Here is a 13,694-nt window from a genome sequence, read left to right as displayed (position 1 = left end):
AGCTGGACAATCAGACACACAAAGCATTTGCTTTAATTTCCTTACTTTTTGAAGTAAGCTAAAACTATCTCCTGGAAAGCACTCACTTTCTGCAGGTATAGGACAAGGCAATCTGAAGAGATCCTTTTCCCTGTTCTTAGGAATTTGACTAGTAGTGTTCCAGTAATATGAGGAAAGTGGGCATTCTCCTAACTGTTGAGATAAGGAAGATACAAGGGAGCCATACAAATTGTTTGATAGATGAAGAACCTATACAATGAGGTCTCCAAAAATGGAATACCAGAATTAATGTTTTTAAAGAGATTCTTCAAGAATCAAACTGAATAGAGGGAGAAAAAAAGACAGCTAATTGCTACAGTTTCTGGACAAGTCAGAGGACAGATGAATGGAAAAGAATACTGGCATGGACAGGAATAGTTTGATTTCCAGTAAGGAGAGGGAAAATGGCCTTTGCTGGGCTATGTGATGGCCTGTAGGCACAAATACCACATGAAAAGCACAAGAAAACTGGATACCTTGCCTATAAATGAATACTATAGCTTTCATTTTCTAGCAGTACAAACCACAATTTTTTGGTATAATTATATCACTTGAACAATTAGCCAACAAGAACTTCTATTTGGATGAGATTGTTTTTCCTCCCTTGTCCTTTTCACTACAGGTGCTTGGTTTCAAAGTTTTGCTTTAATAAGGAAACAGCCTGTGCTATTACAATTAGATAATGACCATAAACTTTATCAAAAGGGAAACTCATATATATTTTTTTTAAACAAGCTGATTTATCTTTTTTATAATGAGAGGCAGACGAGTCTTCAATCACTAACATTTAAGCAACAATTGGCCACTAGAGGGAAGTTAAATTGTGAGTTAGCGGAAGCCCAAAGCATCTTAAGTGCACATCCCATGTTAATGGATATAAATGTGTGTATGTCTCTGTGTGTGTGCATATCTACAGATATAAAGGCACTATAAAATAGAGGTTAAAAAGATTAAGACACAGGTTCATAATAATTTGCTTGTTTTGCATAACACATTAATTCTGTTTGTCCTGCAACAGTGACCTTATTCTAATTCAACCATTTATTATGATTTTAAATTGCAGGAACATTTGGGGCAGAAAAGTAAACTGGCAAGAGCTATGGGACAGGGATGCTTGGTCTGAAATTCAGCAGATAGCTGTGTCGCAAAGGCTTTTTTGAGGCAGAATCAGAAGCCAGACAAATGTCTTGCTAAGCTGTCAGTTCCCAGATATGTGTCTGTAGGTATGTGTGCCTGGCAGCTGTACAATAATAAAGATTTTTTAAATGCTGTTGACCTGGTTGGTGTGTCACCAACTAGCTCAGCTTTTGCAGTTCATGTGAAGCCTACACTGCCACAATGGGTTCAGAAAAGGCACAGCCTGGTGCTGCTGAACCTTTGCAAGTGGAGGGGACAGGTTCCCATGAGAAGCCCAGCAGTGCAGCATGGCTGGGCAATCTGTAGGGCAGCGCTTCATCTCACTGAGGTACCATATTTGATCTGTTTTTGAATTTGTTGGGATTGCCCTTAATCTCTATGTCAAAGAAGAAAAGCTTAAGGTCTTGACGCACGAAGATGGGAACATCTCGTCAGGCAGCAGATGCTCTCCGGCAGAGCAGGGCTCGGCGCGGCGCCTGCTCCGCGCCCCCGGCTCTGACAGTCTTTAGGCCGCTCCTGTTAGAGCGTGTCCAGGACGGTGACCCCCGTTAAGTGTTTTGATCAGGATGGGTAACACACGGCACATTTTCAGTGTCGCAGCCCCAGGAGTCCTGCTGCTCTGAAATGAGATAAAGAAATGCTGAATTGATTCACGTTGTCAGACAGCATCATCTTCAGAGGGACTCTGCCTGCGGGAACCAGCTCAGCATGTCAGGGCCCATTCGTGTGAGGAGGACAGAAGCTCTGCCCTCTGGGATTGGTATCACATCATCCTTGTGGTGGCAGTGAGGGGTGGAAGGGGGAGGCATCTGCAGGGTGTGCAGGGTGTGCATGGCTTTGTAGCTGGAGACCTGTTGCATTGACCAAGGCAGCGGAATAAAATAAGAAAGCCTGAGGTGTTAAGAAAATAAGATGCTTTCAAAACACTACTACAGAAAAATCATCGTATATCAGCATCATACCAACCAAATAGGTGCATGCTGCTTTAGAGGTGAGAAAGCAGCCACAGGTTAATGATTAACAATGAAGAACATTTTGCATTTTTTCTTTTTGCTGGTGGTGAGAGCAGAGATGCTGAAAACATGTTTCAGATGGAACAGGCAGTCTCCACTCTGACAAAGCTACAGAAGCTGCTTTCATTTATACCAGCTGAGACTAGTGCTTGTGGCATTTTAGGCATGTCTTCAGGCAGAATTTTTAATATGATGAATATTTTTTAGTGAGTAACTGGAGTGTCAGGATCTCTCCATTAATGACAGCAGCCTCAGCCTTCAGGGGGAACATCACAGCCAGAGCCAGTATATATGTTGAAGATAGTAATCTAGCAGAACTGTGATCTGTTTTTTTCTAAATCACATTTTCTAAATTCAGCCTGCAACTGAAAAACATTCTACTAAAAATATTAAAAAAGCAAAACACTTTAATTATGTACCTAATTTTGGTGAGATTATTACTCATCACTTGTTCACTAACAATTTGTAATAATCAAAATAATGTAACAGGCCGATTGCAGAAGCATAGTCCATGTTTTTATGAGGCTTGCTCTTAGGGTGTACATTTTAATTCGAAACATAAAAGCTTGGAGAGAATCACTGCAATATCCTTTTTACTTGTAGATAAAAGTTTCTATTTTAATGGCTGGAATTTGATGTTCCATGTAAAAAATAGAAGAAACAGGATAAATTTCACTATCACTCATAAGCTTTTCTGCAGATTTAGTTCTGTTTTTTGTTGTGTGTCAGGCTTTTTTTTTTTTTTTTTAATATGTCCAGTAGGTTTCAAGAGTGATTTATGTCTATTCATCACTGGATGATGAGGTCTTCAGGAAGATGTGCAGAGAAAGATTATTGTATACCATAATGTCTGTCAAAAATCTGATGTGACAATCAGTGCAACCCAGTCCTGCATTTAGCAAGTCTTTCCCTGTAACTCAGATTTTAATGTCAAAGCAGCTTTCCATGTTGGACTTGAATTGGTATAAAGATACACAGATACTGAATTTAAAATGTTCAGCTACTTCAAGTGACAAAATAAAAGCTAATGTATGAAACACATGGATTGCTCTAGTTCAAGACAAATTAAAAACCAGTAAATTATGGGGGGGTTAGGGGGTTGATTTCTATTGAAGATAACATAAAGGGAAGCATATAGGAGCAGAAATTATAGCCTTGCTAAAAGTCTTGCCATTAGTTTATGTTCTGGTCTCACATCAAAAGCTACAATTCCTCCACCTCACATGCAGCCTTAAGGAGCCAGCTCTGCTCTGAGGCAGAGCTCTCACCCAGGGCCAAATCCTACCACCATCCCAGAGAGGAAGAGTTATGGGGGAGAAAGGTCACTAAAGGGAGGCTAATCCTTGAAGCACATTTGATTTTCCACTCCTTCAAAGTGCTAGATGAACATCTCACACAGTAACCAGGCACGCACTGGAAACAGTTCCTGCAAACAGGGCAGCTATGGCCACTTGGTTTAACTTTTGTCTTAACAAATGTTTCATTATGTATTTTGAATTCAACTTTATAAAAAACTGACACATCCTGAGTTATTTATACAAAAATTGGAAAGGAATATAGAGTAAACCAAGGCTTTGTGCACCCTTAATTCAGGCCAGCAAATACAAGTAGACCCGTGTGTTACCAAGTAGAAGATCAAAGACACATGAAGATGCCCACCTGAGTTGGCAAGATCACCACTTTTCCCTACACTGGACAGAGACTTGCACTGACACAGAGATGAACATTTACCAAGGTTAGGAGAGACCAGCCTACCAGTGTCATGAGGTTCCTCGTCATGGGAATGGCCCCAAGCCACTTTTGCACACTCAAAGAAAGTGTGCAAAAAGCATTATTTCCAAAGAATAAGTGAATGTGTTTCCTTTGCCAGCATGGGAAGAGCCTGCCTGGTCAGAGCAAAAGGGGAAACCAACATCATCCAGTGTCCAGGTCTTTCTGAGCCAGTGTGATGTTGATGCTGGCAGTCAAGCTGTCTCCACAGCAAGCATCCACTGACACTGCTGCAGGGCAAAAATGGAGACAGAGCAGGACGTGGAGCTATGTGCTTGAACCTCTCTTGAATTACTCTGTCTGGAATTACTGATCACAAGTGAACTGTGCTAATGCCAAAACAAGGTATCATAGTTGCTGAGGAAGGGCATGCTTTGGTGTGGAGAGCCATGTGTCATTCTTGGAGTCTCTTTTGTCTTGCCATAGGGGTTGACTCCCAAGATAAGCTGTGACTTGTGTAAAATCAAGTGGCTAGATACTGTGCTTTTCTATTAATTCACATTGTTAGGTGTAATAAGTGTTGATGCAGCAGCTGTGGATAGGACAGACAAACTAAGTACTGAAAATGAACCCCTGAATATACTGTGAATAGACCACCCATTAGTGCTCTTTACTGACCTGGTGATAAACAGGATATTTTTACTGCATGTTTACACTATTGTGCTCTTACCTTGCATGCTGGTCAACAGAACACTTGGAACTATTCTGTTGACTTTTGGCTTCTTAGTTTTATAAAGATACTTGAGACCCATGTAAAGGAGCACTAATTTAGACATCAGCATGGATTTCATAAGCACATTAACTTTACAGTAGATCTTCACCTCCAAAAAACCCTTCAGAAATGAGTACACACACAGACACAGACACACACAATTTTCCTGTAGGAAACAAAAAAGCATTTGTCCTCACTGCATGAAACACTTAGAGAGCTAAATCCTGAGAGAGCTTGTGTTATGCAAAATGAGTATATTCCTGAGATACTGCAGGTTGGTGGCTGTGAATGACAGTGCTGCTCAGGAGATCTGTAAGTCTCTCTGTGTTTAATTGCTCCTAACAGCAACAGGTAACAAACTAAAAGTGCATCAGTGCAACTCTTCTAAAACTGAGTGTCTTTGGGTTTAACCCCAGCTGGCAACTAAGTACCACACAGCTGCCCGCTCCAAATGGTTTGGATAAACATGTTTGTTGAAAGGTTACTGTCCAGATTGAATAGCCCCAGGCATCCTGCTTCAGTTTTGGCATGGATCCATGCACCACCCTTGCAAGAAAGGTTGTCAACTTCATTAATCTGCCACTACTTTTTTTTAACCTTGTAACATAATAATAAGCTGAAAACATGCCTCACCTTGAAGTGATAAAATTAAAATATATACTGATTAAAATAAATTGCACATACCTGAGCTGCGTGTGGCCAAATGTTAGTAATGTGATATAATTACCAATTGCACCCCTACATTTTCAACAGGTATGCTCAAACCTGAGCTCAAACCACATTCAGCATATATACATATTTCTACTGAAATATACATATATCCTGGTATTTTCAGTCATAATTTCTTAGAACATTCAAACCGGTGCTGAAGCCTCCCCTTAGTTCCTAGGGTTCAGTGTAGCTTTGGAACATGTTCGTTTGCATCATTCTGCATTAAAGCAAACAACTGAAGTTAAGCCCTAATGCAAATATGCATTTGGAGTGTTGTTGACTCTGCACTGGCCTCAGTGGATTTGTCTCCACTCTTAATTAGAAGCATCCCTGGTCCAGGCTCAGTGCTGGGGCCCCAACCAACCCCACTGCTGTCAGCTCATTACCAGGCTGTCTTGAAAGGCTCTGCAAGTGCTCTGTAGGGTCTCAAAGGTACCTGCTCCCAGCTGGCAATGGGGACAGGACTGTGTGAGCTCTGGCACCCTTCAGTGCTGTCTCAGCATGTTCCATATGCTAAACAGTTAGGATGTACTACAGCCATGCTGCAGGAAGAATGCGATCCCGCACCACTACCATAGCTTTAACCCTGGGGAGGGGGAAGGAGGGTCAGGCTGAGCCTCACTGGGGGCAGCTCATCCCCTGCAAAGTGGGGTCTACACAGGGTTGTCAAGACCAGGTCTGTGCTCCTTGGTATTGTGACTACCACCTCATCTTACACCTTCTTTAATCTGAGGGCATACACATAGCTGCACTTCTCTGGTCCTGAGACAAATGTGCCACCCTGAAAAGGGAGCTGGGGGAGAGAGGGAAGGGATCCTTCAGAGAGAGGGGAGGGATCCTTCAACTTTAAATAAAACACCTTAAAATTACCCAATTATATTTTCTGAGAAAATAAATAGTTGGTTTAGAAAACTCATCTCTGCTTGTGTACTTTTGCAAGCAGAGCAGTGACCATGCCTACCAGAAAGCAAATTCCCACTGAATTCACTTCACTGTGAAATAAAATCCGAAGTGGCTAGTAGGGAGAATATTCCACTCTTCTGTGAGGTTGAAGACTCTCCCCAACTAATGACAGTATAGAGTAATGGATCTTGTGTGGCTGGCATATTTTATTGCAGTGCTCAGCTTTGCTCTGTGATCACAGACGAGTTGTATGACAGGTTAGTTTTCCAAGGCTGCTTTCTTTTCTCTCTCATATGGCATGATCTATTTCTTAAGGTAATAGAATTAATTAAATTCCATTGTTTGTGTGAAACACAAGAAATCATCCCTGTTAAAGATGTCTATTTAAAGTGTGTTTTTCAACATATTTTAGTTTTTAAGGACATGAACTAACAGCAAAAATTAACAGGACAAAGTGCATAGTTCAGAGAACATGCATGTATCGTATACATAGGGTGGTCAGTATATATGATGCAGGAGTACCCAATTTAAGGTACATTTCAAGTATACATTGATTCAAGCATTAACACCCAAACAGAATTCAGGGGTTAGTGCCAAAGGAGAGAGCATAGGAGGAGTGAGAATGGTGAGGAAATAGGTAAGCAACAGACCAGAGAAAAAAGGCAGAGATAAAAGAAGTGTAAGTGACCAAAACAAGACTTTTCTGCCACAGATGTATTTACTCCTGCAGCTTTGAAAGAAATTAATCTGTAAGATCTTAACATTAGTTTTCTATGAATAGGTAAGAATAAATCCATCTAGAAAAACTTTGTTGCCACTAAGACATGAAGGAAGCATTAACCTTGAAACAAAAAGCAAGAGATGAATGGCTGACTGCCCAAGCCTAAAAGGAAACTGCCTGCCCATTGCTGCATGTACATCTGTGTGATGCCTTAAAATGTTTATTTTGGAGGGAAAAGAACAATTTTAGACCCAAGTAATAAATAGCTACTCTTCTACCAAATAGTAGTTAATAAGACATCCATGGAGAATTCGTTGATTGAAATACATTATTCTAAAGGGTATTTAGCAATCATGTTCTCACTAAATGGATAATCAAGTAAGTCACACTCTCCATTTAGAAATGCAGTTTATTGTTAATGGACCTAATGTCTGGGTGCACAGTTTTTTTTCTCAGAATCCAGCTGCCTTTGGAGCCTCACACTGCACTAAAACCTCTGAGCTGAGGAAACACTGCTTTATGTTTTGGATAGTCAAACCACAAGTGGTAGACTACAGGTATGTATGTTATCAGCTTCAAAATTAGTAACTTCCTGTGGGTTATAACCGTAAGGGTAAATGGAAATTTACATGGTAGTGAAGTTAATGGAAATAAGATCAGATTTTCACTGTTCATACCATGTACTTTTCCAGTGGGTTCAGCTTGCTGTTGTGCTGCCCTGACCACCATGTGCCCTTCTGGTAGAAAAAGAGAACTGAGTTGCTCCTCAGTCCTGCTCCCACTGAGTAGGACTGAACAGGTTAGAAACAGACAGGTTTTTCTTTATGAAAATTAAAAACCAGGACAGTCATAATTCAGGCAGCATGGAAAGATATTTCAATTAAACAAGTCTCTTTTTTCTACTCTTATGTGTGTGATTTTCCTCCATGAGATCAGATCCATCACCAGAAGGAATCTGTTATGGTTGTTATTATTTATGTTACAAAAGTAGAGTGAGGCTTTTAGAGATCCCAATATGTTAAGTGATACTAAAAATGTGATTGGAACCTTGGTATCCAATTTAAGTTGCTTTAAAAAACAACTTAGCTTTTGAGTTTAAATTCATCTTTATGCTCTCACAAGACACACTGGTAAGATATTCCTCTATTTTGCAAATTCTTTTAAATAGCAGCCAACTCTAAGTCTCAGGCCCATGTCTTAAATCCTTCTGCTAGGAGTAAAAATGTACATTATGGACTGGGAGAGGAAATGGAGACACAGCACGACCCTTGGGACTTGCCATTATCCACTTACTTCTCTAAGATGTTTATTTGGATCAGTCCCTCCTAGCAGAAGGAACCAGCTTAACTTTTTTCTTCCCCAAGAACTGAAAGAGTGTTGCTTAAAGGACAGATTCTTATAAAAAGTGTACTCACTTCCAGCTAAAAGCAGAAGCTAAAGTACACAAATTTATTCAATAATATTGTTTAGAGATTCCTGAGCAAGCTGACATACAATGTAGTTGTCACTGCAGGAACTGTGTGAGGGCTGGTGGAGAAGGGGAATGATGGGGGTGGGGGGGAGCTTTTGGTGGTCAAGGGAAAGGCTCCTGCTTTCTTCTGTCACCATCCTCAGATCTATTCTCCTTCCTCAAACCCAGGGGAGCCCTGTTGCAGGCATTCTATTCAATGTGAAAGCTGAAAGTTTTTTGAGTAGAAGTTAATTGCTGCAGATTTTCTGCCTAAACTCAGAGGAATTTAATTTGTTAATTTAGAAATGGGAGTGTCCCTTCAATGTATATTGAAGATACAGCCACAGCATTACCTTGGTGAAGGCTGGGTACGATATGGATTTGTCCTGTGACTGCTTATAAGCTCTTGGCCCTAGACCTTACTTTGTACAATCAATAAAGTCTGGGAATCTGAATATTAGATTTAAAAGTAAGCAGATGATTTAGCAGTTCAGGTTAGCAAACTAAAATGTTACAGTCTGGAAAATTGATGCAAGAAAACAGGAACAGCAAATTCTGGGTAATTCACATTTTGAATGGGGGCAGAAATAATGGAACTTACAGGTTGTAAATCTTTATAGAGTCTTGCTGTAGGTGCAATTAATTATAAATTTGGAATCAGAAAACTCAAAATATGGACAAGTTCATTAAAACAGGAGGATAAATGGGGAACTGTGCAAAAAACCCGCTTGTCCTTAAATCACAGATTCTGTAGGAAATCAAATCTCTGCCCTTGAAGAAAGATATTTCAGTCTGTTAAATCCTGGCATGGGTGATTTGAATCCATCATGTCAGAAGTATAGTCCTCCTGCTGGAAGAACTCCAGAAATGAGATTAGCAGTTGCTCAAGCAGGAAGTAATAAAAGCAATTCAGCCTCCTCTGGGGAAAGGTAATACCACAACAAAGTGATTTTCCTTGGATAATGCAGCATTAGGCTGGTGAATGAGTTGGTGTCATTGATAAAAGGTAGACTGGAAACCATGATTACTCCAGTGAGAAAAGTTTCACTCTAAAAGAAAGGGCATAAATCATGATATGTACCTGAAAAATAGTCTGACATAATGCCCAGGAGGATAAAATGGCTACAAAAACACATGGGTATCATACAAAAAATTTTGAGATTATGTTGTTGGCAATAAGCCATCACCCAGCATTAAGTGTGGATGTCTAGATGCCATCCAAAACCCAAAAATGGACAAAATAATACTTCAAGAAGCTTCTAGTTTTGCCCACACAGGTGCAGAAAGAAAAGCTGAGCCCTGACTGTTTGCAGCCCTTGGAGCCCAGTTCTGTTTTGAATTGACATGGCAAAGAGGTGAGGTCCCACAGCTCTCTCCTGTGGTGGGTCCACAGCTATCAGTGATGTGATTTCACAGCCTTGTACTGTGGTGAATGGCTGTAGGAGGTGTGTGAGTCAGCACCCTAGCCTGCAGCTGGAGAAAATACCTTTTCTCAGCCACTGAGAAAAGGCATTATTTCAAACAAATGCATGGTATCTTTTTTAATTATCATTCCTGAAAGAACACAGAACACAAGAAGAAGCTGAGCCAGTGGGACAGGAAGATACATACAAACTAAGAGTAAAAGCACTGATGGCAATTTGGCAGCCTAAGGAGTACTAGAGGGATGATAATGAATAGGAACTGTTTTTTCAGGCACTGAATACAGCTACTGTGATTCAGATTTGGAAGCTGTATAAAGGTCTGTAAAGAGTAGGAAAAAAACATTATTGAGACTCCAGCTCTCAGCAGATCCTATGTAACCCCAGGGGTCAGAGCTTGGTGCTATGATAACACATCTGACTGCTTAACTGGAATGTTTTCATAGCTATATAAAAAGTGATTTCTGGGAAGACAGACCTTCAGCCGAACCATTTATCATTGTTATGGGCTGGCTCGGTTCAGATCATGTCTCAGGAGCAAAGATGCTTCCTGTGGCTCTACCTTAAGTGTACATATCAGAGTAGACATCCTTTACTCCATGACTGGCACTCTTTCTCTGCATTGGAAATGAAACAAATCTGGAGTCTGCAGTGTCAAATGAGCCCTTAAACACTCTTACTGGTCCAAAATAGTCCCTTTCCAATTTCATGAGCTGTACATTACCAAGTGCAGAAAATGTGTAGGCCTCAAAAAGACTCCCTTTCTACTGTAACAAAGACCACTTTCCAAGAGACAAAGAGACGGACAGAGATTTGACAGAACTACTAATATTTGGAGAGAGAAAAAAATAGGGGGCAGAGGAGTGCAGCTGTTACTCTGATTAAGACAAGGGTGAGACAAGATGAGACCCAAGTCTGAACAGAAAGAGGCATAAAAACTCACACAGGATGGGATACCAAGAAAATATATAATGGTTGATGTGCTGAAAGCAAAGAGCAATTGAGTTGGATGACACAATATTTCTTCTTCCATAAATGTTGTAAAATCTCTGTGCAGAGAAGTTTCACAAAGCAAGCCCCTCTGTGGGCAGTGGGGCTTTTAGAGGCAGTCACAGACAACTCACTTGGTAGAAATGCAGAGGTAAGGATGAAAAGGGGAGCTGCATGGAACAGGCTGAGAACTCTCTTTTGGAAAGGAGACATTAGATACCAAAACAGTAAGTCGACCTTGGTATTTCCATTGCATACATACACAATGAAAATTCTTTATGAGTTTATGTGATAAGACTGGCAAAACCCCATTTATTTCTGAATTATTCACTTATTAGGAGTTTCTGCATTTTGCCAGTATGAAAATGGCAATGTAATTAAATGGGTGTATAAACTGAGCTATCATGGTCAAGCAGACTTAACCTATTGCAGGGAAATGCCATTGAACTTGCCCCATATAATTAACAAACAATCATCAGCTTGATCAGGCCCTGCAGAGATGTGCTTTCATTAGTCTGAGCTGGCTATTGATAGCTTCCTGCATTTCTATCACCCCCTGGAGCACAAGGCAGCACTTCACATGTGTCTGTATTCAGGACTGGTTGGTCAGACATGGGGAAAGACTGCTTGGGGCCAGCTGGGATAATGATTTTTAACAGCTGAACTATAGAATCCTAGGCAATTATATAAAGTTAATTCAGTTTGTAAATCCAATTAAAAATAAGTTTTAGCACCATGAAAAGCAAAGATTTTACTGTAATTATAGAAATATGCTTATGCTAATTCTAATTATTTTTCTTACCAGAATGCAAAACAATGTTTGATGAATATAGTTCTGTATTATCAGCAGTTTACAAATATTACAGAAATTGTGCAGGTTTGAAAGCTCAGCTCTGGTTAAGTGACCCTTTTCAGTTTAAATGAAGCAAGTCTATACAAGTTCCCACACAGAATCAGGAATTGTGTCAGGCTTTTGATTTAGTGTTATCAGAAGTTACCAAAGGTCTGCAGACAAAAAGATTCTCACAACTGAAGAAGCGGCTCCTTGTTTGATAATTTTAGGCTGCCCATGTACACTGGCTCACAGCCACAAGTTTGAAAGTAAATGAGTGCAGCCTTTGTGGGAGTGCAGGAGTAGCTCCTAGTGACTGTGTGATTACTGAGTTTTGGCATTCATCTGATATACATGATCATTATTCTAATGAGCATGTTAATGTTATAAAAATGTGATAAAATAAGCCTTTAGTAGGCCACCAATGTAAAAATTTTTTCTGTTGTTATTATATGTGATATTGCATATCTTTCAGGTTATTAACATAGCAGCACAAAGAAAATAAATCAAAAAACCTTTAAAATATTATAATTTAAAAGTGCTATGAAACATCCCATTTCCTAAATTCTACAGGAATAAATACAAATTTATCATCCAAATCCACAGACAGTCTTGGCAAGCTCACTCTTTTTCTTCAAGTGTAAGGATAAGGATTTCAAAAAGAGGCATGCTCCTGAAATAGGATATATTTTATTTTCAGGTAGCATGAGCAATATACACTGACACTGACCTGCCTTTCTTGAGGTTAAGCAGTGACCTCTCTACCTAGATAGAAAAGTTATAATAAATGAAGTACAACTGTGAACTTTTCAGTGTTGTGACTACATGGTAAATACATTTAAAATACATTGAAGAGATCCAGGTACTGTCTCTGGCATTTAATTCCCCATCTTTATTCATCTGGGGAGATTTATGGCTCTTTTTGCCTTACTGAACATGGCCACAGTTGCTATGCTCAAGATACCAATCAGATGGAAGACCCAGGTAGCCTTGGCTCCTCATCTTCACTGACTTTTTTCTTCTTCTAGATGTCTTTTTATTATTGGCCTTTTCCACAATCACTAATTTTTTTTATAACATCCCATTATCTTCCAAGTGTTTTTCACTGTGTCTTCACAGTCCTTACTAACCTTTACAGCCTTGTCCCAGTACTTAACCTACAAGATTCAAACTGCTTCTAACCTAGCAAATACAGAAAATGTTTGACAATAGAGAAAAAGTGTTGCCAACCACTTGGTAGCTGAAAAACTGTAAGGAGTCATAGGAGGGTTTGAGGAATGTGATACCTCTTGGTATCACTGGATAGGTTTTGAGGATCACTGCATAGGTTTTGTGCTAATTCTGAAAACTGAAGTAGTCAAACCCATGTTTTTTTTTTTTTTATGCAGTTGTCAAAAATGGAATTTGAGGTCAGCAGAGGGATTTACTTTTCTCTTGAGTGTTTTCAGAGCTCATTGTTCCCTCTTGTGCCCAGGAACCATTTGGGACATTTGCTTCTGGGACTCCTGGAGGGACAGGGTCGATGGAAAGACTCTAACATCTGCATGTAGGCTGCCTTCAGCTTTGTTAAGATTTGCTGAAAATGGTGGTGGCGGCATCTCAACCCTTCCAGATCTGGCCAATCTCAGCCCTACTCTTCTTTCAGTGTGCTGCAGTAATTATCAGATGATGAGAAACTCTCCACAGCCTGCCTCCCCTGGCAGCAAGGCTGCCAGCTTCAGACAAGTCTTGGCTGTCTCCCAGTGCAGGGCTATGAGCCCAGACACCGATGAATGACCCTCTTCTGCCATATAGACACAGGACACACATTCCTTTTGAAGGAAACTGCTGTTAGGTGAGTTGTTCAGCTGTCCTTGCATTTACTATGCTAAAATAATGCCCTTGTGTTTTAAGGAGGATGTGTTATGGAGATAGTAGACTTGTTCAAGATAGGTTCAAAGAAGCCAGGAATTTTGGGAACTCAAGGAAAGCAGGGCTGTGTGTCTCTCTCATCTA

This window comes from Vidua chalybeata, chromosome 5 (assembly GCF_026979565.1).
Source record: "Vidua chalybeata isolate OUT-0048 chromosome 5, bVidCha1 merged haplotype, whole genome shotgun sequence".
Taxonomy (NCBI): domain Eukaryota; kingdom Metazoa; phylum Chordata; class Aves; order Passeriformes; family Viduidae; genus Vidua; species Vidua chalybeata.
This window is presented reverse-complemented; position numbering follows the sequence as displayed.